The 25,228-nt window shown below is 45.9% G+C and overlaps 1 protein-coding gene and 2 pseudogenes across 7 annotated transcripts in view; all 3 read right to left on the bottom strand.

Moving 5' to 3' along the window:
• The window catches only part of Adipor2 (adiponectin receptor 2), a 67,109-nt gene that overhangs the window by 41,365 nt on the left and 516 nt on the right, over positions 1-25,228 (bottom strand). For 3 of the 7 annotated variants that reach the window (XM_087657645.1, XM_087657647.1, XM_087657648.1), the window contains exon 2: positions 11,288-11,602. The gene's annotated coding sequence lies outside the window, so the exon portion shown is untranslated. 7 annotated transcript variants of the gene reach the window in all.
• Positions 2,587-2,674, bottom strand: LOC120102588 (U6 spliceosomal RNA; annotated as a pseudogene).
• On the bottom strand, positions 12,625-12,783 carry LOC120102757 (U2 spliceosomal RNA; annotated as a pseudogene).

Raw genomic sequence — 25,228 nt, forward strand, 5'->3', positions numbered from 1 at the left:
CATGATTAAAGCTGTAAGGGACTGAGAGGTCACAGCAGAGTTCAAAAGGTTTAAGATGTCCTGAGATGCAGGGAAGCTAAGAGAGGTTCAGAGAGAAGGGGAATGTAAAGTCTAGACAATATAAAATATGGGCCACTACACACACATACACACACAGAGAGGGGAGGGAGGGAGAGAGAGAGGGAGAGAGAGAGAGAGAGAGAGAGAGAGAGAGTTAGCAACAGTTGGAAAAAAACCTAGGGACCACAGGATGGCTCACAAGAAAGGGTCCACCCAGGTTCAGTCCTGGAACCCACATGGGAGAAGGAAAGTACTGACTTCCAAAAGTTGTCCTTCACCCTCCCCACAAGAACTGTGGCAAATGGGTGTGCCCAAAATAGTAAAAAAAATTTTAAGAGGTTAAAAAAAAATACCACATCAGTCCCTGTGACTGTGTCTCATACATAGATAAAATTGTCAAGTCCATCAATTAACTAGGAACCCCATGGTGTTAACTGATTTGAAAACATGTTATTGAATCTGTATTCTAGATGAATTTTATTATGTCTTGGGACTGTAGAGATGGCTCGATCATTAAATGTTTGGTGTGTAAACATGAGAGCCTAAGTTCTGACCTCAAACACATATATGTAAAAAAAAAAAAAAAAGCCAGCAAGACACCTACATGATCTCAGCACCAAAGGATCCATCACTGAGTGCAGAGAATTGAACCCAGGTCCTCTGGAAAAACAACACTAAGGGTTCTTGACCACTGAGTCATCTCTCCAGCCCCACATTTGCCATATTCAATAGGAGCATTTATTCTGCTGTTGGAAACCAAAATTTGTCCCTGGGACTTGCTGGCCAAACCCGTGAGTTTCAAGTTCAGGGAGAGACCCTGCCTCAAAAATAAGAAAGCTGTTGAAGAAGACACTGGGTGTTGGCCTCTGAGGTCCACATACCAGACCCCACCCTATACACACACTCTCACACACAAGTCCAGACACACACATGAGAAGTGCACTTGACGATGCTTGCATTCGCTGCTATCAGTCATGTATCTACACTGCTTAAAAGCACATCGATTTCAGATTTGAAAGTTTACAAGCAATGCATCTTTAAACACTTGTAGAAATGTCATAACATACTAAATTCCCATTTGTGCCAAGTTGCCCCAACGTTGAAAACTGAGAATTAAGTTCAGTATAAACACATTCATAATTATATAAATAGCATTAGCAGCTCCACAAACACAGGTAGTTAGTGTAGCCCAGGGGAAGGCTCGTAAAGACAGAACATTGTGGCTGGCAGTGCCGCTGACTGACTCATTGTTTAAGCATGGCCTGGGCAACCTCCTCAAACAGCAGACATGTCTCGGAGTGCATGCAGCTTTTATTGTGCTTGGGCAACCCCAGGGCCTCATGTGTATTCTACCACTGAGCTTCATGCCCAACACATGTATTAGACGAAAGGGACCCAGACAGCTTTAGGACAACTTAAGGACACTTGCCAGTGGACAGAGGAGGAAAATAGGTGTGAAAACAAATGAGAAGGAGACATCTGTAATTTCCAGTTTTTTTCCTACGAAGGAAACGAAGTGAATGGTTAACATTTAGTAACACTTGATGATCTAGCATGGGTATGTACTAGAATCTCCATTAACCCTTTGCCGTTTATAAAATCAACATTTTTTAAAAGACAAGGATCTCTCCCTGGCTGTCCTGGAACTCACTCTGCAGACCAGGCTGGCCTGGAACTCACTGGTATCCACCTGTCTCGGCCCACTAGTGCTGGCTTTAAAGAAGCATCACCACTCCTGGCTAGAATCAGCTCCTGGTTCCTTATCCCACTTTCGCCCTTTCAAGTACCTTTTAAACCTTCTTAATAAACTACCTCTGTTTCTATCACTGAAAAGAAAGGACAATTTTTATTCATCAGATACATCTGTAATTTCAGAGTGAAAGGGTTTAGGTAGAAATTCTGTGATTCAAAGTCAGCCTGTCTACATATCAAGTTTAAGGCTTACCCTGGGATATACATTGAGACCTGTCTCAAAAAATCTCAAAAAATAACCAGGCATGGTGACAGCACACGCTTTTAATCCCAGCACTTGGGAAGCAGAGGCAGGCAGTTCTCTGTGGGTTCGAGGCCAGTCTACAGAGCAAGTTCCAAAACAGCTAAGACTACAAAGAAAGAGAGACCGTTAAAAAAAAAAAAAAACTCAGAAATAGCTGGCACTGGGGAGATGAGTTAGTGTGTAAAGGCACATGCCACTAGGCCTGACAAGCTGAATTCAGTCCCCAGGACTCGTGGGCTGGGATGAAAGAAAAAAAACAGACTGGCAAGTTGGCCTCTGAGCTCCACACGTGCACACTATGCATATACAGATACACATACATATGCATACACACAAAGATAAATGTAGTTTTTAAATTAATCTAGAAGAACAAACTGAAACAATACAGTCGTATGAAGGCTTCATGGAGGCGGAGGCGTGTGCCTCACATCTAATAAAGCGCACCCCTCCAAGTCAGGGACTTCTTGTCCATGCCTGCTTCAGACACTCACTGGTTTTTTTTTTTTTTCAAACCCGGGCCTCCCATGTGGAAAAATATGGAGCGCTTCAGAAATTTGTTTGTCATCCTTGCTCAGGGGCCATGCTAATCTTGTCTGTATCGTTCCAGTTTTTGTTTTTTGTTTTTTGTTTTTGTTTTTTGTTTTTTTTCGGAGCTAAGGACCAAAACCAGGGCCTTCCGCTTGCTAGGCAAGCGCTCTACCACTGAGCTAAATCCCCAACCCCTCGTTCCAGTTTTAGTGGGTGTGTTGACGAAGCGAGCACACTGATAGTATTCTTTAGTCACTATCCCTGCACTTGGGAAACTAAGGCAGTAGGAGTACTATGAGTTCTAGGCCAGCCTAAGCTACAGAGTAAGACCCTTTCAAAATAAGATTATCAGTGTTGTTGTTACTACTACTACTACTACTACTACTACTACTACTACTACTACTACTACGACTATTGAAAAAGTCAAGATGTGTGTTCCACTGCTGCTTAATCTGTCACTCACAGAAAATACCAGGGATGAGGGAACACTGGATTTGCTTTGCTGAATTCTCTATGTTGCTCTTGACCTCAATTACATGGTGCAGGTTTGCCCTAAACTGCTCTTACCTGCACCAGTAGAGTGCTGGTGTTACAGGCATTGGCCACTGTGCCTAGCTATTGTTGGGCTAAAATGTAAAATCCATATCAAGAGGGGTCTTCACCTAGAAGTAGCTTAACGGTAATGTACAGCTAAAAGAAAACTTGGGTACCTGTTCAGTTTTGGTTTTTTAGAGGGGATGTTGGCGGTTGCTTCTTTATTTGGGGTTTCAGATTAGCATTTTTTAAAGATTTATTTATTATGTATATGAGTATACTGTGGCTGTCTTCAGACACACCAGAAGGGACATCAGATCCCATTACAGATGGTTGTAAGCCACCATGTGGTTGCTGGGATTTGAACTCAGGACCTCTGGAAAAGCAGCCAGTGCTCTTAACCTCTGAGCCATCTCTCCAGCCCCAGATCTGGATTTTTCGTTTGTTCATATACTGGGTCAGGCATCAGGATCTTGCCATGTTCTCTAGAGTAGCCTCAAACTCATAAATGACAACTGTTCTGCTTTAGCCTCCCAAGGGCTGGAATACAGGCATGCATCTCTCAACTACGTTAAAACTCAGACCCATAGGATAAGTGGATGAGAGGTCTATCATCAAACTTCCAAGTTCTTGTTCCTGCACCCGTGCAGTCTGGTGAAGGGGGGATTTGCAGAAGCAGAAACCAAGAGCTGGTAGACCTTTCAGTGAGAGAAAACAGAACTGATCTCGAACCAAGTACAAAGACTAAATGATCTCCCTGTGCAGGGCTCTGGGGCTGAGGCTGTCCTCATAGCTGGTTCTCTGGCTACGTTTGCTTTTTCTGTTGGCTTAGATAAGAAGCAAACGCAAAAGATATAATTCCTATAGAAAAAAAAAGTAAGCGGATCAGAAGGTAGACCCTTCTTCTTCAACTCTGTTTAATAAAGTCTTAAGGGTGTGGGAGTCGGTTCTTGGGAATCTCCCCAAGGCCATAGGTTCTGCCACCAGCACTGCAAAATAGTAATTCCTGTGGCTTTCGTGTTACGCGTCTGTTGTAACTGTGCCCACATACTGCAAACAGACTACCAATAAATGGGGAACAGAAAGAAGAAAGGGGGAGGGGAATGCAGTGTAAGAGAAGAGAAGAGAGGCTGGGGTGTCTCCAGCAGCTGCCTAGCCTTCCTGCTGGCGCTTTGGCCAGCACCTGCAATCCTGGCCCAGGATTTGGTCCTCCTTCTAGTTAGTCTCTGTAATGGCTTAGACTTTTTGTCTTCAGGGAGCCTGGTCTCAAGGTTTGGGGCTGGGGACGGAACACCGTAGTAGGGCACTTGCCTACGTGCATTTAACCCAGGGCTCAAGCCCCAAACCTCACATCTTTTTTTTGTTTGTTTAACACATCTTTTTTTTTCACAGTCCCACAAACCCGGTCCCGTCAAGAGACACACATTTGTGCAGAGACAAATGCCAAGTCCCACAGGGACCCCACCCTTCCCCACCCAGCAGACACCCACAGTCGCAGCAGGGCCTCTCCTGAGTCAGTTTTCCCCAGCTGGCAGGCACAGTGCCCATGACCTCTGCCTTTGTGGGGTTGCCACACTTCCTTCCACCCTCCTGCCCCCCACAACCTTTCCTGTCTGCCTGGCTGATGACTGAGCAGCCCTGGCACACAGAGTGACCTTCAAGTCGCTATGTTGGTGATAACTACCTTGTGGTTGTGTCTGGCTCCTGCAGGCTGCCATACACAGTAGGCAGAGGACTAACTTTCCCCCCACTTCACCTGCCCCAAGAGGTAGATAACTGATTATTGTTGTTTTCATTGTTTGTTTATTTGTTTGTTTGTTTTAGATACCATCCTGCTGTCTTGACTAGGCCAGCACTCAGCCTAGAACCCAGGCCAACCTCAAACTCATAATAATTCACCTGTCTCAGCTTCTCAAGTGCTAGGATTACAGGTTTATGCCACCATGCCTCGTAAATTGCGTTTTTTTTTTAAATCCCCATTTTACAAATAAGGAAACTGAAACACAAACAAGTCATTTCCCCAAAATCACAGAGCTAGCAAAAGAAGAGCAAAAGAAAGGTGTTGCTGTGTCTATGATCTCAGCTCAAATTTGACACACTATGGTCTTGACCAAATCCATGGACTCTCCTGGGAGTCTGGCGAGGGCTACTAGGCTAGAAAAACAAAGAGACTTTTCTGTTATTACAGTCTCAGTACTTGGAATATGTCTGTGCAAGAAGTTTTCACCTTTTTATGAACAAACTGGTCCAGTACACTAAGGGAAGAAAGAGTGGGCTATGTTTCGTAGCACAGGAGCCATTTGTGGCCAAGTCAAAAACCTTGCAAGAGCTATCCCACTTCAGGGACAATGTATACTCTAGTACTGGTGCTCTCAGAAGCCAGAGGCATCAGACCTCCTGGGAGCTGGAGTTACAGATGAGTATGAACTACCTGACCTGTAAATGCTAGGAACTGGACTCAGGGCCTCTGAAAGGATGGTATATGTTCTTAACCACTGAGCCATCTCTCCACCTCTGGGGTGTGTTTTCTCCCTTCTTCTTCCCATGCAAATAAGGAAAAAAGATAAAAATACATAAGAGGTTGGGATTGTTTATTAATTAGTTATTTTTGAGGCAGGCTCTCCCTGTGTTGTCCTAGCTGGCCTGGAATTCACTATGTAGGTCAGGAGGCCCCAAGTTTATAATTATCCCTGTACTTGTGTTTCTGATACTGGGATTATAGGCATACACCACTACAACCAGCCCAGGTTCTCAGTCATTTTTGTACAAAATCAATGTCTGGAGTGCTTATTAAGAATGTTGATTCCACGATCTACTTCAAAACCCAGCTATACCATTCCTGAGCACATACCCAAAGGACAATACATCCTACCACAAGGACATTTGCTCAACCGTGTTCATAACAGCTTTATTCATAATAGCCAGAGACTGGAAACAATCTAGATATACCTCAACTGAAGAACTGATAAAGAAATTATAGTGCACTTACACAATGAAGCATCACTCGGTTATTTAATAATAATAATAATAATAATAATAATAATAATGTGAAATTTGCAGGCAGATTGATGGAACTAGAAAAAATCATCCTGAGAAGGTTACCCAAACCCAGAGAGATAAACATGGTATGTACTCTCTTCTAAGTGGATATTAGCAATAAAGTAAAAGATGATCATGCTATAGACAGACCAAGAGAAGCTAAGTAACAAGGAAGGTTTAAGGTGGGGAGTCACGAATCTCCCCGGGGAAGGGGAAATAGATAGATACTGAGGGTAAACGGGTGAGTCGGGATGGAACAGGAGGGATCAGGTTGCAGGGGTAGGGTTGGAGGGTGTGGAAAGAGAGAGGACTGAGAATTGGGCAGCATTTCAGGGGTGAAGTAGAAACCTAGTGCAATGGAAACACCCAGGAGTCTACGAGGAATATAGCAACGATTCCTAGGGATGGGGATCCAGAGCCCGAGCTCTTCTGTAACCAGGCAATGCTTCCAGTGGAGGTATTGGGACATCAGTCCAGCCACAAAACCTTTGACACAATCTGTCCTGTCTGCAAGACGTGCTGGGGTAAAGGTGGCACAGAACTTGTAGGAGTGGCTAACCAATGACTAGATCAAGTTGAGACCCATGCCATGAGAGGGAGCCCACCCCTGACCCTGCCTGGAGGATCATGAGCCAGTATATGGATAGCCCAGAGACGTAGGATAGAATCAAACACAACCCAGGGGGTTGGGGGGAAGTCAATGAAATAATTCCTAATGATACTCTGCTATACTTATAAGCTGGAGCCTAGCATAATCATCACTAGAAAGGCTTCATCCAGCAACTGATGGGAGCAGATGCAGAGACCACAGCCAAACATTAGGCAGAGTTTGGGGAACACTGCAAAAGACAGGAAGGAGGGATAGTAGGGGCCAGGGTGGGTAGAGGACACCAGGAGAACACAACCCACAGAATCAACTAAACAGGGCCCACGGGGGCTCACAGAGACAGAACCAACAATCAGAGAGCCCGTTGGGTCTGACCTAGGTCCTCTACAGATATATTATGGTTGTGTAGCTTTGTGTTTTATGGGGCTCCTAACAGTGGGAGCAGGGACCGTCTCTGACTCTTTTGGGACCCCTTTCCTCCTACTGGGTTGCCTTGTCCAGCCTTAATACGAGAGGATGTGCCTAGTTGTAACTGTAACTTGATATGCCATGTTTGGTTGATATCCATGGGAGGTCTGCCCTTTTCTGAAGAGAAACAGAGGAGTGGCTCTAGTGAAGAGGAGAGATGGGGGAAGGGACTGGGAGGAGAGGAGGGAAGAGAAACTGTGGTCGTGATGTAATATATGAGAAGAATAAATTAAAAAGCAAGAAAAGTCGGGTCTACAGGAGCACACCTTTGATCCCAACACTTTGGCGGCAAAGAGAGGCAGATCTCTGAGTTTGAGGCTAGCCTGGTGTACATAGTGAGTTCTAAGACAGCCAGGGCTACACAGAGAAACCTTGTCTCAAAAGACAGAAAAACAAAAAACAAAACAAATAAACAAAAAAAAAAATGCTGGTTCCCTCTGACTGTCAGCACTCTGACCTGTGTGAATGGTTCACACTACGCTCTCAGAAAACCCTGTGAAGCCATATAAAACGAGAAGTTGAGATATTCATGCTCACTTTAAGAATATCAGTGAAGCTGCCCAGGCCTTCGGGGTTCAGATTGTCTGGAAAGCCATGTATCGGAAAGACATCACCATAAGGAAGCAGTGTACATCATTTTGGCAGGATACCGATGGAGTTGGAAGCCAAATGATGAAACTTGGCACAGGATCAGTGGCCCAGAAAGAGTGCTGCATTTTTACAGTACATGCTCCAAAATGCAGAATGGTGCTGAGCCTGAGTGCTCAGACCCAGATTCTCCAGTCATCAAATATATCCAGGCAAACGAACCCCTCGAGAGGCGCAGCCACTCCTACAGAGCTTGTGTTCAGGTCGTCCCATCCTGAGCTCCCTGACACACTGAGATGATCCTCACCGAAAAGAACAGACTATTCCTAAGTCAGATTTGAAGGCTGCAGAAGAAAAGGACATCCCAGAAGAAACCGAAGAAATGAAAATTCAGAGCACAAGGATACATTCAGCATAAAACAAATGCAAACAAAAGTTTCTGGGGTTGGGGATTTAGCTCAGCAGTAGAGCGCTTGCCTAGCGAGCACAAGGCCCTGGGTTCGGTCCCCAGCTCCGGAAAAAAAAAGAAAAAAAGAAAAAGTTTCTGACAACGTCATTTTAGGAACCAGACACTTTGATATACCCAGAGCCAGGGGCAGGCAGAACTCTGTGGAGTGGAGGTCATTCTAGTCTACACAGCAAATTCCAGGCCAGCCCAGAGCTAGCTACATAGTGAGATCCTGATTCAGAAATAAAGTTATTTCCACTGGGCTGGTTAACATAGTTAACCCAGGAGGCACGGGCAGAAGGATTGTTGGCTACCTAAGAAGATGGTGCTCTAGTTTTCTTTCTGTCACTGTGATAAAACACTCTGACCAAAAGCAACTTAGGGGAGAAAATAAAAGCAACAAGGGTTTATTTCCACTTCCAGGAAATTCAGGGGAGGAACTCAAACAAGAACTTGAAGCAAAAACCACAGAAGTCTGCTCTCTTTCTCTTTTTCGTTCTCATGGCAGGGTTTCCCTGTAGCCCTCCCTGGCTGTACTGGAACTCACTCGGTGGCCTCAGACTCAGAGATCCACCTGACTGTTTCCCAAGTGCTGGGATTAGAGGTGTGCACCACCCACCCAGGTTAAGTGTTTCCTTTACCATCCAGGGCCATCTGCGCAGACGTGCCCACAGGTCAGTACGATGTAGGCAATTCAGTTGAGGTTGTCCATTCAGATGACTCTGGATTGAGTCAAGTTGAAATGAATCGACAGAACTAGAACAGACCTTGTCTAAAAACAAAACCAAACACCCATGAGGCCTCCCAAACTGATACACACAACTGCCACAGCCATTGGTTGTCTACCAGGACTAGATGATAAAACCCTGTTGCTGAAGGTAACACATGCCTTGTCTGAACAGAGAAATCAGGCTTGAGCTGGTCTAGTATCTTCTTCCCTGTGGGCTGTCTTCCCAATTCTAGAAGATGAGGTGCTGAGAGAAAATTGTCAGCAGCTCAGCCCTGGACCCTGTGTACTCCACTATCAACTGGCCAGGCAGCATGAGATCCAACAGCAACAGTGGCAGATCCGTCATGGGAGGAACCAACCACTGAGTATCCAACCCAAAACCTGGTGCATTTGAGGCGAGCACCCTGTTAACTGAATGACATCCCCAGCCCCAGGATTGGGACTTTGAGGCCATAATAACCAAATTCTGTCTCAAATAAAACAAGACGCAACCAAGTCAAACAAAATGTCTCCCAGATTATTTTAGAGTTTGGTGGAATAAATGAAAGAGAAACTGGTTTTAGAAATTCAGTCACAAGTTTTAAAAAGTGGGCCAGGGTAGTGACTCAGTGGGTGAAAGCACTAGCCACACAAACTTAAAGACTGAACGAAGTTGAAAACCATGTTCAAGAAGAAAAAGGCCGGGCTGGAGAGATGGCTCAGTGGTTAAGAGCACTGACTGCTCTTCCAGAGGTCCTGAGTTCAAATCCCAGCAACCACATGGTGGCTCACATAATGAGATCTGATGCCCTTTTCTGTTGTGTCTGAAGACAGCTACAGTGTACTTATATATAATAAATAAATCTTTAAAAAAAAACATACTTAGGGCTGGAGAGATGGCTCAGTGGTTAAGAGCTCCGACTGCTCTTCCAGAGGTCCTGAGTTCAATTCCCAGCAACCACATGGTGGCTCACAACCATCTGTAATGGGATCTGAAACCTTCTGGTGTGTCTGAAGAGAGCTACAGTGTACTCACTCTACAGTGTACTCATATACGTAAAATAAATAAAAATCTTTAAAAAAAAACATACTTAAAAAAAAGTTTTAAAAAAAAGAAGAAAAAGGCCTACCAGGGTGGTAGTGGCACACTCCATTAATCCCAGCACTCAGGAGGCAGAGGCAGGCAGATCTCTGAGTTCAAGGCCAGCCTGGTCTACAGAGCAAGTTCCAGGATGGCCAAGGCTACACAAAAAAACTGTGTCTCAAAAAAATAAAAGAAAGAGGACGAAGAGGAGCAACTGGTACTGTGCTCACCTCCTATGTACAAGACCTGGAGTTCAATCCCCATCACAAAAAGAAGCAAGCAAACAAGAAAACAACAGAAATGAAATCACAACTTGAGGAAGGAGGCCTAGCACACGGGCTACCTCTGAGAACAACCTTAGACTATACAGAATAATGTGAAACCCACGCAGACCAGACCATGAGGGTTGCTATGTCAACACAGAATTAGACAAGAACTGGTGGTTACATTGTTAACACACTTAAGGGCTCTAGAGAGATGACTCAACAGTTAAGAACAGACATGCTCTTGCAGAGGACCAGAACTTGGTTCCCATAACCCAAGTCAGCAGCCCACAGCCACCTGTAACTCAAGCCCGGGTGATCCAGTGGCTTCTGACCTTTGTAGACACTACATTCACACATGCAAAGCCACACAAAGAGACATAACTAAAAATAATAAAACCATCTTCTTTAACAAAAAAAGACTTGGATTTAATGTCCAGACCAATAATTTCCAAAGATCCTGCTCACGATAAAAAGCAAAGAAATAAAGTTTGCACTTACTTTGACTTATGTTAAGAACTACTATTTACCCTCTTAGAGTGAGTGACCTGCTTTGCACTGATTTCCCTGGTTTGTTAATTTACTAAGATTAAAAACAATTTCAGTTGTGTATGTGATGTCAGTGTGGGGTATAGGCACACAAGTGCAGGTGCTCTCAGAATCTGGAGTCGTTAGATCCTCTGGAAGCTGGAGTTAGGAATCAAGCCATAGAGCAGCCATAGCTGCCAAACCGTCTCCACAGCCCTGCTGTGTTATTACTTTCTAAACTTCCCTGATGTGCTTTCAAGTCCAGTGTACTAGTCAGGGGCCCCTAAGGGAACAGAACTAAAAGAATGGAGATACACACACACACACACACACACACACACACACACACACACACACACATACATTTTAGTATATCTGTACTATACACATATATGTTTATATTACATATATCCATTATATACAGGATCGGCTTACAGGATACTGTCCCAGTAGTCCAGCAATGGCTGTCTCACACTAGAAAGACCAAGACTGCAGTAGTTGTTCGGTCTCTGAGGCTGACTGTCTCGGCAGTCCCAGTCTGGTGCTGGAGGATTGGAGGATTCCTGGAGAGCTGTGGTCTTCAGTCTGGGTTGGAATCCCAAAGAAGAGGTCTCTAACGTCAGTGAAGGAAGACAGGAGCAGCGGGACAGATGGACTTGCCAGCAAGAGTGAGGCAGGCAGGGGTTGGGGATTTAGCTCAGTGGTAGAGCGCTTGCCTAGCGAGCGCAAGGCCCTGGGTTCGGTCCCCAGCTCCGGAAAGAAAAAAAAAAAAAAAAAAGAGTGAGGCAGGCAAAGAGCAAATTTCCCTTCTTCCACAACATTTTATCTGGGCTGCCACCAGAAGCTGCCACCTTCTGGAGGGTTTGTCTGCCTGCTTCCAATAATGTGACCAGGAAGACTCCCTCACAGGAGTTCCCGGCAGCTTGGGTTTTAGTCGGTTCCTGATGTAGTCAAGTTGACAACCACGATTAGCCATCACACCCGGGTTCAGATCAAAGGCGGCTGCTGACTCTACGGGCTAATTAGCCGGCACTTTATAAGTGGCATGTGACTCAGTCAGGGGCATCAGCAAATCTCTGGGCATTTGCAGTGCCACTGCACCGGGAAACAGCTCCGCTCTGGAAGGTGTGTCAGACGCCGGTCTGCACATCATCTCTTAGCCCTAGTTTTGTCTATGATTATACGTTGGGCATTTCAACAGCTCTGAGGCCGTCATCCCTTACCACTCTTACATGGTGAGGTTCCTTTCTGAATGACTGCAGTAAGTTCCTGTTTGGTCTGTCTGCCATCAGTCTGCCCATGCGCTGCTGTCAATATGAACGTTTCTAAAAATCTATTTACTTACTTCGTGTGTATGTATGTACATCATGTGAGCCTGTTGGGTCTCCTGTAACTAGGGGTTACAGATGCTTGTGTGGATGCTGGGAATGTCATATCAAGGACAGATTGTGGAGGGCTGTAGTGTTCAGCTTAAGGGAATTTAGACTTTGAGAGCTTCCAAAGAATTTTTGAACTTAACATAGGTTAGAAATTAGTGGATCTGGAGAGATGGCTCAGTGGTCAAGAGCACTGTTGCTCTTGCAAAGAACCTGTGCCTAATATGTCGTTCCAAAAATTGATTTTGGGGGGTTGGGGATTTAGCTCAGTGGTAGAGCGCTTGCCTAGGAAGCGCAAGGCCCTGGGTTCGGTCCCCAGCTCTGAAAAAAAAAGAACCAAAAAAAAAAAAAAAAAAATTGATTTTGATTTCAGCATGTACCAAGTATTATCTTCCAGTCAAACCAACTGTTTACTACTTCTGGTAGAGGAGAAGTTGGAGCACTTACGTTCTGTCTTGTAAAAGCACATTCAAAAAAAAAAAAAAAAAGCACATTCATGCTTCACGTGTGGGAAATCTTCTACACTTGATCTTAGCCAAAAGGCCGAGAAGCGATGTGGGAAATCTTCTAAACATGCATGCACATTGGTCATAACCCAACATGTACCCTCTGCTAATGGTTTATTTGTTTGTTCCAAGTTAACTTCAAACGAGGTGTCATCTAGACAGAATGCAAAACTAGGTGGCTTTAGTGTATGTGAACCTTCTGTAAGCAAGCAGATGATTAGGAAAGAAAAGTGGAATCTCAGAGGCAAGGCCAGCTGCCGGGCCAGAGAGGAGGCTGACCTTTGGACTGAATTACTGTCCTTGTTCTGATTCCATGTAAAATACGATATGGGGAGATGGTTTGGGGAGGGCAGATTTTCCTCCCAGATTGCCAGCTCTCTGAATAAAGTACAGTTTAAAGTTTCAATCCCTGGTTTTTATTTATTGTCAACAGGCAACCCAGACTGAATTCCGATTTAATTCCCAGGACGCGCTATTCATTTCTCCTTATTCATTCTCTATTGCACATCCCTTGGAGACCCTGCCTGGTGGCTCACACTTGTAATTCCAGAGCTCTGAGGACTGAGGCAAGAGGATCACCAGGAGTCTGAGGCCACCCTAGGCTTCATAATGAGGTCCAGGCTAGCCTACCCTGAGAGAAAGGGAGAGAAAGAGGGAAAGAGGGGAAGGAGAAAAATGATGAATGAACTGGGGCGGATTGATCAGAAAGCAGGCTATATGGATCCTGAGAACAGCGATATTCTATTTCCTGTCTGAGCACATTTTACCACTGTAAGTTGAGAGTGCTTGCTCGAGGTCAGGTGTGAGCTGGTGCTGAAACTGTAACATAACCATGTCAGACAAGGCACGTGGCCTTGTAGAGGACAGATATTTCAATGAGTATTTCAGTATAAATTAAAGATTTGCAGACTAGCGATATAGTTCAGTCAGCAGAGTGTTTACCTGGTATAGTCAAAGCCCCAAGTTCCATTTCCAGGGCTGCATAAAAGCAAGCAGAGTAGCACATAGCTGTAACCCCAGCATTCAAGACGTAGAAGCAGGAGGATCAGAAATTCGAGATCATCCTTGGCTTCCTAGTGAGTTCAGGACAGTAAAGATTTGGGCCGAGAACACAGCTTAGCAGATAGGAGCACCTGCTGCAGAAGCATAAGGACCTGAGTTCAAATCCCCAACACCCATGAAGAAAACCTACATGGTTCCCTGTACTCCTGTAACACCAATGCTGTGGAGGAGAAACAAGAGGATGGGTGAGGCTTGCTGGAGGTTCAGTGAGATGGAAAGTGATAGAAGGATTCCTGACATCTTCCGGCGTCCGCACAAGGCACGGCACAGGCACAGGCACAGGCAGGGGCACCTGCGTGAGTGCCTTTGCTGGAGTAAATTAACAAACTGATACTTAAAGTCCAATGAGAAAGGATAGGGACTGGCCAGAGCAGCCTTCAGAAAGTGGGACAGGCAAAGAGCTCACATTTCCCAGTGCTAACGCTACAAAGAAACTTGATCCCCAAGAGGACACAAACAGCTTGGTGGCACACACACCTGCTGTCCCAGCACCCAGGAGGGACAGACAGAAGGATCTCAAGTTCAAGGTCATCTTTGGACCTTGAAATGGGGCGTTTGAGAACAGTCTGGGCTATGTGAAACCCTGCTTCAAAAGGCAAGAAGAGTCAATCCCAGCACTCAGGAGGAGGAAACAGGAGGATCTCCGTGAGCTCCAGGAAGAAAAAAAAGAGCAAACAGAGAGCTGGGGAGATGCTCATAACTGTAACTCTTGGCCTCTGTAGGCATCGACGTGCATGTGGGGCACATGTGTACACACAGGCAAAACATTCACCCTCAGAAAATAAAAATAATCCTTTAAAAATAACTGAGAGGGGCTGGGGATTTAGCTCACTGGTAGAGCACTTACCTAGGAAGCGCAAGGCCCTGGGTTCGGTCCCCAGCTCCGAAAAAAAACAGAACCAAAAAATAAATAAATAAATAAAATAACTGAGAGAGGAGTGTTGTTCAGTGTGGCCACAGTGGGAAAGGGACTAAATAAAGGATCCAGTGGACCACCCATCCAGACCATCTTTAGGCACCGACTTGAGCTTTAGGTGTAAGTACAGGAAGCCCATAAGAAGGCAAGAGTTGTGTATAATTAAGCAGCCTTTGCTTAGGTGTGAGCCCCTTGACCTTTGTCTCCCTTCAAGTTTCCCAGGATGGCCCAGAGATGGTTATCACTTGTTTGCATCCAACTGAATTTTTAAATTCTTTTTCTTTTGAGACAGGATCTCACTAAGTAGCCCTTGCTTTGTAGACTAGGCTGTGCCACTACCATGATCTGAACAAAATGCTCATGTCTGCTCCAGTGTGTGATTTCAACCATTGCGGAGACCTGCCCTGTGTCCAATGGGAGTCCACTGTTACCGAGATCCAAGGACAATTACTTATTGCCCTTGAAGAGACATCGTGGACAGATATCCCTTGAGGAAATTAGCATGCCTATATACAGCGGTGAGCTGTTGATCCAAAGGACACAGACATAAACATGAAGGCAAAGGAGTTTGGTTTCATTCTGTGTTTAGTTATGGCTGCCTTGTGAGTCCAAGTCAGTACTTTTTAGCAAAGGCAGTTTTTAAATGTGGACCTCAAGCTGGCTGTGAATTTAGGATCATCCTCCCTTACCTATGCCCATTTCGGGTGCATGTCTTTTGGTTGTGGAGCAAAGCAGGGTGAGGTAGATATATCGGCTCTGTCAATAGCCAGCTCTAAGAGTTAGAGAAAAGCAGCGTCTGTCTGCACCAGGCATTGCGGCTCAGGCCAGTGGCTCCAATTTCCAGAAAGGAGCAGGAGGAGCGCCACAAGTTGGGAGGCCAGGCTGGGTTCCAGAGACTCAGCCTCCATATACAAAACACCAGCCAAGAGTGTGAACCTAAGGCAAACCTATACTGTCCCAGCTTTACTGTCCCAGCTTTAAGGCTAATGCATCGCACACGGAGTAAACAGAACCAGCACTTTCCTCCAAAGCCACAGCCCCAGAGCAAGGGCCATTAGGATGACCTTCTCCAGATTCCGTGAGACTGGCTTCAGAAATGTTACTAGGGACACAGCACCGGCTCCACACTGTAAACAAGGTTCCTTACTATATGTTAATATATATATACATTTATTATAGATTATAAAATATACATTAACAATTTTTTAAAAATCCTACTGCAATGGAAGTGAGAACTTAATATTTGATATTTTTTCAAATAAGTGAGGGGGCAGGCCTAGACTGGGGCTGTTGTGGAGGGGCGCTCTCTCTCTTCTGGCAGTCTGATGTTCAGAACATTTCTCTCTGAGTTTATGGTCTTTGAGGTTCTAAGCCATGATTGGCTGAGCCATTGTTTGGGCCCCAGGTAAGGAGCTGGACAGTGACAACGGCAAACAATCAGTAAAACAAACTTCTTAGCTCATGGCCAGGGAGCATTAGAAAATGAGGAAGGGCCTGAAGAGCAAAGCATAGATAGTGTTTATAATCCCAGCACTAGGGAAACTGAGGAAGGAAGGAAGCAAATTCCAGGCTAGCCTAGGCTTCCGGTGTTGGCCATTCCTCTAGGCTACGCCCAACAGCTACCTAGCTACTATCAACAGCTTGTGGTAGCCATCTGCCAGAGGTGAGCCAACCTATTTGTATAAGAACCGCTCAGCTACCCCAGCGCTCCCCCCGCCCCACTCCATCTCTCCATCTCCTATTCTCCCTCTCTCTGCCCCATGTGTTCCTGGCCTGCCTCTTCCTCTCTCCTTTCTCTTTCTGTCCTTCTCTGTTCCCCCTCTTTTCGGGCCGCTACCCCTTTTCAGGTTCCCCTCCCTCCACCCAGTAAACTTCCTTTTGTACTAGGCCCATTGGTGGTGATTCCTCAGGCGAGCACATGAGCCTACTCAGATGCTCCCTCCCACTGGATTACATGCTGCCCTCAGTACTCAGAAGACAGAGGATGGAGGGTTTCTGTGAATTTAAGGACAATAGCAAATTCAGACCAGCCAGAGATAGGCAGTAAGACCCTGTCTCAAAAAGGGGGAGGGGAGAAAATGCTCCAAGAAATCAATGAAGAGAAAGGCTGGGGTCCTACAATATCCTCTTTGAACACATTCCCAGTGACCTGGTACTGCTAGTCCCCACCCCCTAAAGGTCCCAATATTCCCAATAGGGGTAAAGTCTTAACTAAATACAGGCCTCTGGGAGGACATTCAATATTCAATATTCAACTATGTACAGTGAAACCAGAAATGGCCTCTGTTACAGTTAAGCCCCGGGGAAGAGGAGAAGTTGACATAGCTCTTCCATTGTGAAGGCTTCCTGCCCCAAAGTAAGGAGTAGGGGAACCTGAAAAGCCCAAGTTCCATCCCACCCACTGCCCCTCCCCAACCTCACCCTCCCGTCATAGTTGAGTCCTGCTGCTTCTACTTCCTTAGCGCTGGGATATTATATGTGATACTGGTTGCTGAACCCAAGGCTAGGCAAACACTCCACAAGAAGGCTACACCTCACCCTCTGTTTTAGGTCAGTGTTCTCAGAGCTGACTACAGTTCCACCAGGTCAAACAGATAGTTTGCTTTTCCTGGACCTGTAATCTTGACTACCTATAAAGGGATGTGTGTGTGTGTGTGTGTGTGTGTGTGTGTGTGTGTGTGTGTGTGTGCGCGCGTGCCTGTGCGCCTTTGTCCTAACCCCCACCCCATCCTTTCAGGAAGGAAGAAACCCACTACCACCACTGGCTGAGTTTTGGTAACCAGAGAGAGCTTGTGATTCTCACCACAAGGAACAAGACACAGGGAAGGTCTGTAGTTTGTGGAAGTTGTAACTGCTTGTGACACACAACCCCCATTACAGTTCATCTGAAGGGAATAAGAAAAGCAAATTACGGGGCTGGGAATTTAGCTCAGTGGTAGAGCGCTTACCTAGGAAGCGCAGGGCCCTGGGTTCGGTCCCCAGCTCCGAAAAAAAGAACCAAAAAAAAAAAAAAAAGAAAAGAAAAGAAAAGAAAAGAAAAGAAAATTACTAACGCAGGAAGGAGCCTGGTGGTAGCCCATTCTTACAGTAGCCTGCCTCTCCCTATTCCTCTTTTCCAACTCAGACCCCTGCTTGCCAGTCAGAGAAAAATACAAGTGAAGTAAAAGGCATCCTTAGACAAGAATCAAAACAGATAGGATTATTTCTTAGCTAAACTTCTGCTTTGTTTTGTTTTGTTGGTTTTACTTTATTTTATGTATATGAGTGTTTGACTCAATGCATATTTGTATACTATATGTATGCATGCAGTGCCCAAGGAGGCCAGTGGAGGACACTGGATCCTTTGAAACTGGAATTACAGATGGTTGTTGACCATCATTTAGGCACTGGCAACCAAACCTAGGTCTTCTAGAAGAACAGCCAGTGCTTTTAACTACTGAGTTGTCTCTATAGCCTTAGGTGACTCGTTTTTGAAACAAGGTATCACTTATGTAGCCTAGACTGGCCTTGACTTTATAGAGATCCAAGTATTTCTACCTCCAGAGTGCTGGGATTACAAATATGGGATACCATACCCAGCTAAACTAGGCTCTTTTCTTCTTTTCTTTTCTCCCCACCACTTCTTTTTCTGTTTTTGTTTTGGTTTGGTTTGTTTTTTTGTTTTTTTTTCCAAGACAGAGTTTCTCCATGTAGCCCTAGCTGTCCTGGAATTCACTCTGTAGATCAGGTTGACCTCAAACTCAGAGATCTACTTGCCTCTGCCGCTGAGATTAAAGGCCTGAGCCACCACTGTCCAGTATTTCTTCAATGTTTTCCTGCACTGGCACTTTAACCAAGAGCCTGGTGCCTGCTAAGTAAGCACACTATCCCCGAACTATCACGTATTGCTGGGGCGATAGTTCAATGTTCCCCTTTCCTGAGTCCCATAGGTGCTTCCAGGTCATTTAGCATTAATAGGGCCCATGTTGAGTGAGTCCAGAGGTTTTTGGTCTCTGGAGCTTATTGGTAGAGATTGAGTAGAGTGACTTAGCCATGTAACACGTTGGCTCACATCCAGACTGTTTCAAAAGGGAGACTAAGTTAAAGGGGTTGATTTGAGTTGAGGCCAGTGGGGACTGGGTCATGGGTCCAGAGAGTTACAAAACCTGTATTGGCTGGAGAACAATATGCCTTCCAGATATCAGTTTCTCTCTGCCCCAGTTCTGCCCAAGGTCCAAAGGCTAAGCCTTTTCCTGGCACCTAGATAGGCTCCCTTTCATAAGATCAAAATGCAGTGAAAATACCCCCTCCCATGCTTCAACTCTGGGTGGGTGAAGGTTTCTCAGGAAAATTTTCAAGTATTTGGGGTTGGTTGGTTGGTTGATTGGCTGTCTTGCGATAGGGTCTTGCTATGTAGCCCAGGCTGGCCTTGAAGCCTCTACCCTCCTATTTCAGCTTCCAGAGTATTAGGATTGCAGTCACCCACCCTAGCTGGCCCAGGCTGGTTTTCCCATAAGGTGATTGAGTTCCTTCCTCCTCAGCCTCCAGAAGGCAAAAACAATACTCTGTCCCTTTACTGATAGCCTCTAGATTCTTTTAAGATTGTTTGCTGTCACAGTCTTTGTCAACTTGACACAAACCTACACAGAGGGAAGTACTTCCATTGGCTTGGGAATGTCTATGGTGCATTTTCTTGTCAGTTGATGTGAGTCAGCCAAGCCCACTGTGGGCGGTACCATCCCTAGGCAAGGGGCCCTATACAAAAAGTAGCTGAGCAAGTCAGTGAATAGCATTCCTCCGTGGTCTCTGCTCTAGATTCTGCTCCTGGTTCATACCTTGAGTTCAGCTTTGGTTCCTTCAGTGGGGGACTGCAGTCTGTGAACCAAATAAACACTCCCCCTCCCCCACTTTGGCTTTGGTTAGTGTTTAACCACAGTAGTGAAAAGCACACTAAAACATCAACCAATTCTGCTGTGAGGAATTTTTAGAATATATACCTCTCTGTACATCCGAGAGAACTATAAGATAATTTTCTTAATTTGTTTTAAACTCATTTATGCAAGGGTGTGTATATATGTTGACACACAAGGTCAGAAGACCACCTTTTTTGAGACAGGGTATCTCTATATAGCCCAGCTGTCCTGGAACTCTCTATGACCACCCTGGCCTCGAACTTTCAGAAATCCCCGTCTTGCCTCCCAAACACGAGAAATGAAGACATGAAGCCGTACCTAGTTTCTTAGAAAACTTTTCAACCTCTTAGAAAACTTCCCACTAGAGCCAGGGTTCTCTGTCATGGAGGGCAAATGGAGAAAAATAAGGATGGGTGGGCTTCAGAAAGTTGGTTAGAGAGAGATGTCACAAGCATAGATCTTGGTTTGCCTCCCTCCCTCTCTTCTCTCTCCCTCCCTCCCTCTATACCTGGGATTATATAAATGCCTAGAACTCAAGCACTGAGGCAGAAAGATCCCTGGGGCGGGCTGGCCAGCCAGTCTAGCTCCACTATGATTTCTACATTCAGTGAGAGACTCTGTCCCACAAAACTGAGAAGAGAGTGATTAAGAAAAACACCTGACAGCAAACTTTACCCTCTACATGTACACACATACATGTGTGCATGGATACCCACAAACACACACATACATTCATGTGCACATATAACACACACACACACACACACACACACACACACACACACACACACACACACAGTCACTTTAGAACTCTGTATCCATAACTGATCTCAGACTTAACAGCCATCCTTCTGCTCAGGCCTCCCAAGTGCTAGAATTAGCACTTTGTTTGTTTGTTTGTTTGTTTGTTTGGTCCATCTAGTGGCAGAAGAGGACAGACATTAAAGGCCATCCTGCCCAGATAATCATTGAGTCCTTCAACTCAGTTTCTCCCAAGTCTCTTGAGTCTGTACCCATTTTTGATGTTTTCTTTTGTCTTTAGTACAGTTCTGTGGCCCTGGTTGGCCTGGCACTCACTGTGTAGCCGTCTGGCCTCAAACTCAAAGTGGCCCATCTGTTTTGGCCTCCTAAATGCTGGAGTTACAGACCCGTGTCACCAGGCCAGGCTTCCTGTACCATTTTCCCAGGCAAGGGACCAGGTAGGAGGTGAGTGGTGCTCCTTCTCCATGGAGGACTGTATCGGGAGGTGACCAGGTTCTTGCCACAGGGCCATGGCTGCCCCTCTTGACACTGTCTCCTGCTTTTCCACCACTGACAGGTGTGCTGAGTGTAGGACAGAGGGGGCACCACTGCGTGGCTGTAAGATCAGGCTTCTGTGAGGACGGCCATGTGGAAGGCTCTCAGAAGGAAAAGGATATGTTTGGAGGAAAAGGCGTGACAGAACATTGTATGTTTCTGAACTGGTACCAAGAGGAATGTATACACAGGCCCGAAGGAGCTATGGAATGGAAAAGAATCCAGCCCGAGCATGTGCTGGCACCACCCAGACTGGGAACCTTAAACTTATCAGGAGTGAATGTGTGTGTGTGTGTGTGTGTGTGTGTGTGTGTGTGTGTGTGTGTGAGAGAGAGAGAGAGAGAGAGAGAGACAGACAGACAGACAGACAGACAGACAGACACACAGAGAGACAGAGAGACAGACAGACACACAGAGAGACACAGAGACAGAGACACAGAGACTGCATTTCTGTACGTGTGAGAGAGAGTCTGTCAGCCCCCTTGCTGTGGTAGAGAGGTGGAAAAGGGCAAGGCAAAGGGAGTGTCTTAGTTAAGGTTTTATTGCTGTGAAGAGACACCATGACCATGGAAACTCTGTCTGTCTGTCTGTCTATTTGCATTGTGGTGTTTTGCCCGAGTTACAGTTGCGAGCTGCCATGTGGGTGCTGGGAATTGAACCCAGGTCCTCTGGAAGAGCAGCCAGTGCTCTCTCCAGCTCTACCCCATCCCTCAACAACTCTTATTTATTTTTTTTTTTTTGGTTCTTTTTTTCGGAGCTGGGGACCGAACCCAGGGCCTTGCGCTTCCTAGGTAAGCGCTCTACCACTGAGCTAAATCCCCAACCCCTCAACAACTCTTATAAAGGAAAACATTTCACTGGGGCTGACTTACAATTTCAGAGGTTTAGTCCATTATCATGGAAAGCACGGAAACCTCCAGACAGGCATGGTGCTGGAGGAACTGAGAGGTCTACATTTTGATCTGCAGGCAGCAGGAAACTGGATTCCACACTGAGGGTAGCTTGAGCAAATGAGACCTCAAAGCCCACCTCCACAGTGACACACTTCCTCCAACAAAGCCACACCTACTTCAACAAGGCCACACCCACCCCAACAAGGCCACACCTCCTAATAGTGCCACTCCCCATGGGCCAAGCACTCAAACACACCAGTCTCTGGGGTCCAAACCTATACAAACCACCACAGGCCTATGTAAACCGAGTGATATTCATAGACTCCCAAGATCCTCCCACTGCCCCACAGAGGTGCAAGAGCTCTTAGAGGGCAGTTTGTCATAGTGAGTAAAAGGAAGGGTCCTGGGTTTCCGGTAACTCCCAGAGGCAAGGACCACCTAAGGAAGCCACAGGCCACAAACTAATGACTTTTTCTCTAACGAGGCAATCAGAGGCAACAACATGTAATATGTAGATGCTGGTGATATAGGGGAAATTGGGGGTCCCCTTGGGGGAATTCTTAGTCTCATTACCAATGATTCAAATGGAAGCTGAAGGGCATTTTTATTAGCATCTAAGGGAAAAACAGCAGGGCCCCTAAACTATAAACTTCAGCTACTGCCCAGGGGGAAGAGAAGAGGAAAGGTCATGCCAAGGAAGCTGGATTGGAGCATGGCCAGCAAGAAGCTACAAGGCAGGGAAGAACTCTGGAGAAGGAGTAAGGAAGCCTAAAGTGCTGGGAGTTAAATGGGGTCGGGAGTGGGAACATGCTCAGAAGAGAGAAGGAAGCAAAGCAAAAGTCTCACATTTCTGAATAACTCAGAACATTGGGTTTGCTCACAGCCCTGCGTGTCTGTGGCCCTTCAGCTTCTGAACTAAGGACAGGGATTCTGGGGAGGAAAAGTACAGTATCTCATTAAAGAACTAATTATTCTGCCCATCTCTTTAGCATAGCTCCTGGGTTCATCCCTTAGCCAAAGTGATTGAACCAGCCCAACTGGAATACTAGTCCCCACCCAGGCCAGAGGACAGAATCTCTGGCCTGGGTGGTGACCTTCCTAACCTGATACTGGGAGGTTCCATAGCCAGGTTTCTAGCCTGATAGGGCCAGCTGTAGCTGGGCTGAGAAAGGAAAGAGAGGGTAAGGGCAGTGAGGAGTCTGAATGCTGGTTTGGGGCTGTGAAGGCATGTTAGCATTGGTGTTTTCTCATAATAAAGAAATGATGGGGGGTTGTGGACTTGGCTCAGTGGTAGAGCGCTTGCCTAGCAACTGCAAGGCCCTGGGTTCGGTCCCCAGCTCCGAAAAAAAGAAAAAAAAAGAAATGATGGAGCTGGGTGTGGTGATGCACATCTGGTAACTACTGAGACAGAGACGTGGAAGTCACGAGCTTCAAGCCCAGGCTATTAGTGTGACTGTGTCTAAAAACCTTTGTACCAGAGGACTTAATGAAACAGAGGACTGAGCACCCCTGTTGTCTTACAGACGATCCCACGAGGCTCCTCCTAATAGAGACCTAACAACAGCTTGTGCCATCACCTGCCACCATTGCCTGCAGAACCTAAGAGGACATGCTCGATAGCCCACTCTCTCTTTACCCCCTCCCCTGTTCCCACATGTTCCCAGCCAGCCTTGCTCTCCGTCCTTCTCTATCCCTGCTTTCTCTGCCCTTGTGGCTCTGCTCGCCTCTACCCCTTCTCCAGGTCCCTGCTCCCTTCCCCTCCCCTACAATAAACTTCCTTTATTTAAGGAAGTTTATTCCTTATTTACTCCTTATTTAAGGAACTTCCTTTATTTAAGGACCTGTCACATAGCAGTGATTTCTCAAGGGGACACCTTGTCATGGGTCCTCCAGGTACCCCCTTTCTCCCGTCACTGCCGCATTATATTTCAAAAAAAAAACCTCCCACCCCTTTGTCAACGTTATACAGGCTAGAATGATTTGGGAAGAAAGAACCTCGACTGAGAATATGAACCTACTAGATTAGCCTACAGGCAAGCTTGTGGGGCAATTTTTAAATTAATGTTTGATTAGTCATGACTTCCTCGTCTTGCTTTCTCATACAACTTAGGACCACCTGCCCAGGGATGACACACAGTGGGTATGAAGGCCAGTGTAAGCCACATGGCATGCACAGACTGGAGGAGCAAGTCAGTAAGCAGCATTCCCTGACAGTTTTAATGTCAGTCCTGCCTCCAGGTTCCTCCCCAGACTTCCTTCAGTGACAGACTCTGATGTGGAAATGTAAGCTGAAATAAACCCTTTCCGGCTAACGTTGCTTTGGTCATGTGTTTTATCACAGCAATAGAAACCCCAGTTAAGACAACTCCGAGTATGAAGTCCCAGCAGCTCAGATGGTGAGGCAGGAGGATCTCTATCCCTTGAACCCAGGAGTTGGAGGTCGATTTGGGCAACATGGAGAGATCTATTTATTGTTACAGTGAACTGAAATAACAGCGCACAGACCTGCAAAGTAGCAATGGAACTTTGTTCAAAGCACAGACTCAAAAGGAATGTGTGGTTCTCGTGAGAACGGCCCATTTGAGCGAAGGCTCTCAGTGATCCCGTCACTATTCAGAGCTTGTTAGGATTTAGTAGCAGAGAACCTTGGTGGATCGGGGCCAAGGAATGCTACAGCAGAGATCACACCACACGACAGATCTCACTGAAGAGATTTATTGGACCGTGGGAGCTAGAGGCCTCCTCTGAGTGGAGACCTGAGGGAGAGACAGAGAGACAGAGCAAGAGAGAGAGACCACTCTGGGATGGTAGAGAATCTTTTAAAGGGTTGACAACTAATGATGAGATCGCCTCTGGTGCTGAGTCTCTGAGGACAGGCTGGGAGAGCAACTGATTTCTAAGAGACTGTCCTTTGATGGGGTTCGAAAGAAGGAGCTTGATGCTAAGGGGTATAGTGTGGGCATTTCTCTGCTTTTATTAACAGAATTAAATTGTATACGTCTTCTCATTCACATCTCCTTTCCCATGAACCATCTGATTTCAATCACATGCACACCCAATTATGCATACAATTCTGCAAACACAATTCTCCCTAAAAGTTCACTTTAAAAAAAAATAGTTTGCCTTATTAAACACACACCCAAACCAGCGTAGGCTGGACTCACCTACTGTCCTTATGTCACAAGATGTGTTTGAATAGAAACAGGTACAATCAAGGGATTTCGAAAGGGAGTACCTCGTTTTCATTGTTTGAAACTTGTATATGTACAGCTTGATGCAAGCAAGGTCCTCACAGGATGCGAGACACATTGTTCCTAGTGGAGATATTGTGTACCAAGCAAGGGCCTCGGGCTAACTTAGCACATTCTGAGCCAAGCAGAGTCCCAGATCGTAAACCCTCCTGGATACTTTCTTGCTTCACTCTGTCTTAAACAA

The sequence above is a fragment of the Rattus norvegicus genome, chromosome 4, assembly GCF_021556685.1.
Source record: "Rattus norvegicus strain SHRSP/BbbUtx chromosome 4, alternate assembly SHRSP_T2T, whole genome shotgun sequence".
Lineage (NCBI taxonomy): Eukaryota > Metazoa > Chordata > Mammalia > Rodentia > Muridae > Rattus > Rattus norvegicus.